This window comes from Crocuta crocuta, unplaced genomic scaffold (assembly GCF_008692635.1).
Source record: "Crocuta crocuta isolate KB4526 unplaced genomic scaffold, BGI_CrCroc_1.0 scaffold422, whole genome shotgun sequence".
Taxonomy (NCBI): Eukaryota; Metazoa; Chordata; class Mammalia; order Carnivora; family Hyaenidae; genus Crocuta; species Crocuta crocuta.
Window position 1 is genome coordinate 229,388 of NW_027529554.1, and position 5,552 is coordinate 234,939.

Here is a 5,552-nt window from a genome sequence, read left to right on the forward strand (position 1 = left end):
AAAAAAAAAAAAAAAAAAAAGCCACTGAACTACTTTACCAAATATCACCATTGAGGAAATGTATAAAACATATCACAAAGTATAAAATCATACTTTAATACAAATGCCAGATTTTAAAGGAAGCCCTTTAGATATCCTCATGGTGGGTTTTATTGTTTCTTCCACAATATTCAGATGTGCAAGAAATTTCACAAGAAAACAAGTCAGCAAGCTCATAAGAAGCCAGCAAATTCTTCACAAGTCAAAGGGGCTCTTGAACCTACAAAAAGACAAGAAGCAAGTGTAAGATTATAAAATGTTAAAAATGAAATTCCATCACAATGTCCTGTTTTCAAGCTTTACTGCAAATGCAACACAAATTATCAGTGTTAATTACACTTTGTCATATGATTTGAGCTCACTTTCAGCTCAAAGAAAGATTCAATTCATGTACAAAATCTGTTGCTTACCTGATGTCCTGAAAACTACAGGTGGACATTCCCAGTGCCAAAAAAAAAAAAAAAAAAAAAAAATTCAGCAAAGCTAAACTATAGGAAAATGCAAGGTAGTACGCTTTTGCTTGATGCTTCTGAATAGTAATGTGAAGTCATCAAACTGATACTTAGAAATGGTAGAAAGACATTATCTTGATAGTTTCATTTTAGTTTCAATGCCAACCTTGCAAAAAAATCTCCATGTTTCTGTTGCTATTTTCTGAGTTAAGTTAACCATGATGATCAATATTTAGGGTCAAAAGTAATTGCCCTGATTTTATTTCAAGATTAGCCATGTGTCTTCCATTATTGTGACCTTATTTATGCCATTTACCTTCTCTTTCATAAGTTTGTGGCTAAGGGTGCTTCTGCTCTTTTTTTGATGCCTGGAGTTTTAAATATTTACCATCCATTGTTTTTTATCTGGTTGACTGCGGAAAAGAGGAGGGGTCAGAGTGTGAACAAAGAAGTGTCTGCATATATATATACTCATCCAATTTCTCCAACACTCTACCATTATCTGATATCCCTTCATGTCTTTAAGATAATCTTTAACATCATTAGCAAAGTCAGTGAAGAGCTTCTGATCATATATAAGGATACCATTGAGGAAAACTTAGTGATAAATGGATCATTATTTCTAATGATGAAAAACATCCAGTTTTTTAAATAAATATCTTTTAATTAACTGTCTAAATTCATCTATCCTTACATGTTTCAATACATTCATATTTAAAAAGTTATTGGACCCCTGTTGAACACATTCAGATACACCAGAACAAGACTTCCTTCTGTAAAAACCATAATTTTCACTACAGTCATGCTCAGCACTGCATTTCTGTGAATTTGTATTTTTTCTAAATTCTTCAGAGTGAATTGGTTTTTCTTTCCTTCCTTCTCTTTACCTTTATATCTCTGGTTTTATGTACGTGCCTTATACTGTGAGTGTAAATACTCACTAAAGACTGTTGTTGGGGGTACCTGGGTGGCTCAGTTGGTTAAGAATCCGACTTGAGCTCAGGTCATGATCTCATGGTTCCTGGGTTCAAGCCTCACTTTGAGCTCTGTGCTGACAACTCAGAGCCTGGAGCCTGTTTTGGTTTCTGTGTCTTCCTCTCTCTCTGCCCCTCCCCCACTCACACTCTGTCTTTCTCTCTCTCTCTCAAAAATGAATAAGCATTTTTAAAAATTAATAAAAAAAAGACTGTTGTTGGTTTTTGAGCTGCTGCTTCTTTTGTGGCACTGTTATACCCAGATCGTAGTATCCTCACCGACCAGAGACCACCAGGGAGACCGAGTCACACATGCAAAGGCAAAGGGCTTTATTACGGGCTTAAGCTCGGCCTCACAGACTTCACCAGCATATGAGTTCGTGCTGAGAGCCTCCAACATGGGCAGAGTAGGGTTTTTATGGGGTCTGAGACGGGGGAGTTACAGAAGTTGTGACATGGGAAGAGTGATCCAATCATAATAATTCAACATCATTGACAGCGGGTTTGACCATACACATTGTCTAGAGTATTCGTTACTTTTGGCGGGATCCAATTACAACGTTTAGAGTACCTTTAAATTCAACCAATCACAGAGCGAGTCTAGGGTCTTGTTCGGCGACTAACAGGTTAACTTTAACATTAGGTAACAGGGTCCTATCTATAGTTTCTATCTCCAGGCCTCTCCCTTAGTAATGTGGAGGGTGGTCACTGGCCTTTCCTGATTGGGTGTTGCAAGGGTGGTTTCTCCTGCCTTGGGCAATGTGTAACTGCCTGATAGTTTCCGGGAAGCTGAAACTCAGGCCTTCTAGTTCAGAGGGGAAACTTAAAGCCTGTCATGGAGTCAGTTTGGTTTAGACGTTTAGACTTGTGGCCTTACAGCACCAAATCTTTGATTGCCCTTTTCTTCAAGGATATTCTTGGTGGTATCTTTAAAATACCTGGAAGTGTATATAACTGACCTGATTTTTTTTTTTTTCAGATTTTCTTCCATAGCTTCTTTAGCCTGTTCAATTTCTTCTTTATGATGCCTCACAAAATCCTTGGTAGACATCATGGCATCAAACGCTTCCTTCACTGAACCCAAAATGTTTCCTTTGACTTATTTTTTAGCCCTGTTGTTTCCTCTGCCCTCTTTCTTGTTTGCATCAGTTTCTTTGCTGGGAGCCGCACTGGCCTCGCTGGATGACAGTCACAGCGAGGAAATGGTAGCGTTTGCAGAGCTCCTGCCATGAGAAATGAAAACTGGTATCTCCTTCTGCTACTACTGGCTCATGTTGGAAGTGAGGCTGCTGATATTGACCAGGCCTCACAATATTCCAGATCAGACCGATCTTCCCCACACAGATTGCTCATAAGGAAAAGCATATTCCTGCCTTTTCCAAAGAGATTTCAGATGAAAACATTGTGGATGATTGTTAAAAGCCTCTTCCTAAGGGCCTTGCAGATCCAAGACTTACATAATAAAGGGGGCTTGAGTCTGGCCCTGAGACAAAGAGGCTAATTTAGAGTTAAGGGCACCCCAACCATTTGTTTCTGCCTGGAGCACTGGCCGCCCCCCACCTCAAGGCATTGTTATCAAGTAGTTGGAGTGAGTTATTTTGGCCTTGAATATGCTGATTGCTCCCTGAGGAGGAACCTATTGAGGAACTTCTCCTTTTGTGATTATGGGATCAGAGGTGTTCTCCTGAAAGATCTGTTTGACCCCTGCTCACAGAGAAGTAACTTCACCCTTTTATGCTAAAAACATTGTCTGGTATGCTAAAGATGCCTGCCTTTCTCATAAGATAAGCGTCTAAATCCCCTACCTCAATCACTATTGATAAAGGTTATGCATGAGTCTTCTACAAATCTATGTTCTGGGAAATTCTTACATATCAAAGAAGTTTGTTATCAGAAATCATTGTCTAAGGCAAATGCCACTTCTGTGCCATTCCCCTTATAAAATAAAGTTGAGTCCCAGTCAGAGCTGAGATGCCTGCCTGGTGATCAGAAAGAATCTCGGGGCTCCCTCACTCTCTCTCTCACTGACACCGTCCATCCTTCAGGGACCCCTGGACCTGCCGGAGCCGGCCTCTGGCATTTCTTGTTTTACATTTCTATCTTTTGCCTCAATATAGAGTCTTTCCCACAAATCAGAACACCGCTGTCCAAAGTTTAGCTTCTGCTTCAGTTTGGTGAGTCTTCCCCATAAGATTTCTATTTCCTTTTTTTCAGTCAATACATTAGGAGAGTCTGAGTTGCTATAGGACTCACTAGGGCTTCACTGCTGGTGTTCCACCTTTAAAGCCATGTTTATTAGATGTTCTGTCTCCAGTTCCCTCCTTAGCATCTTTGCTTCTGTCAGGAGAGTCTCCCTTTGGTTAAGGAAGCTGTTTGTCTTTAGCTTTTTTTCTTCCAGATGCTGCTTAAGTTTCTGATTTTCTATAATGAGTCCAGTCCCTGTCCCTTTATCTTCCAATATCCTAATCTGTTCTCTTAGTTTCCTTAACTCTTCTAATGAAGATAAGGCTTTTGCTTCCTTCTACAGAGATATTCTTAAATAATGATTTTTCTGTATCAGTTCTTTTTCTGAGTCTCAAAGGACATCTTTCCTTCAGTAAGGGCCCAATATCTTGTAAGGTTTTCCTTCAATGACTTATAATCTATAAAGATTCTTGTTTCTGTTGACACTGGGAAAGATAATCCTTCATAGCTTTCAGTTCATCTTCACGTATCTTTCTGACTGTTGATGCTTCTGAAGCTGAACTGTGCCATAGAAATGCCCAATTCCCATGCTGATCGCAATCACAAATCAACTATAACACACTTATTGAGACCACTGGCATTTACTTATTGAACTGGCATTTACACAGCTCCCTGGAGGGTTTGGTTTCTTGTTTAGGGAGTAGCTGCTCCCCACATTCTGAGTTAAGAACACTCCTCTTCCTAGCATGGCATCATCAAAGGCAGGACTAGGCTGATGACTGGTTTCATTACTATTTGATTTATCATTGCTAGCCTGGGATGAAAACATGGTTTCTGGATGACAGAATGTATACTGGGTGCTAGAAAAAGATCCCATGTTAAAGTCTTCGGGACTCTGTGCTTTTTTGAGAATTATAGCTTCTTGGTTTTCAATTTCTTCTAACTTAGGTGGCTTAAGGTTATCAATATCAGAATCATCACTGTCAGTTCCAAAAGAGACATTGTCTTCAGATGACTTTTCTTCTTCTTTCTCGACTGCTGACTTTGTTTCCTCCAAAGCTGGGTAAGCAGTTTCTTTGTCCATAAACACTGTGCCATTTTGGCTCCTCACTCCCTCCTCTGACTGCAATATTTGTAGCTTCTCTTACTCTAAAGATGTACATTCTGGAGCAAGCTCACAGCTGTCACTGGCTGTACTACATTCAGAATTCACCATCTCTACATCAGACCCTTCATAATGGATGACAGTCCAACCATAAGATGAATCCCTGTCTGTCACTGGAATTTTCAGACGTTTTTCAGGTCTGAACGGGCAGCGTTTCCTCCATCCTAATGAAGTGGCTGCCACAGTGGTGGCGGTCATAGCCTATAGAAAGTATGTTGGTATTTTTATTTCACACCCAGTTTTAAGCCCTAAGTGCTTCTGTTTTGTAGTCTTCGTGGCCTGGAATTCTAATAAGTGGAAGATAGGATTGGCAGCATTAGCTCTTAAGGTGACAACACTGAGGTATTTCTAGGAGGGTGACAATCCCAGCATTAGAGAATATTACCCCTCCTAAAATGTCTGAAATTTAAGAATTTGAGACTATCTTCCACAAGTGTCCTTCTAAAGTATCTGAACTCTCAGGGTCAATATGTGGTCCTAGTATAAAGTACTTAGTAAATACGTGTTAAATCAACAGAGAAAATGGCTGCCTAGGAATAATAAAGGTATTTGATGCATAAAATCACCTCCTCTACGGGGTTGTCAGTGTCTGAGTGTCACCTTGTATTTCTGTGGGGTGAGGCAGAGTGCACTTTTGAAGAAATGAGACTAATAAGATACAATTTAAACGCATATGTTTTGGAGGTAGATAGTATAAATGTACTTACCAAACAAGCTTACTGTGAGGCATAAATGATT

The 5,552-nt window shown here is 39.7% G+C and overlaps 1 pseudogene; it reads right to left on the reverse strand.

Moving 5' to 3' along the window:
- Nucleotides 1-716: 716 nt before the first annotated feature.
- Nucleotides 717-5,012, reverse strand: LOC144229412 (cell cycle progression protein 1 pseudogene; annotated as a pseudogene).
- Nucleotides 5,013-5,552: the final 540 nt, after the last annotated feature.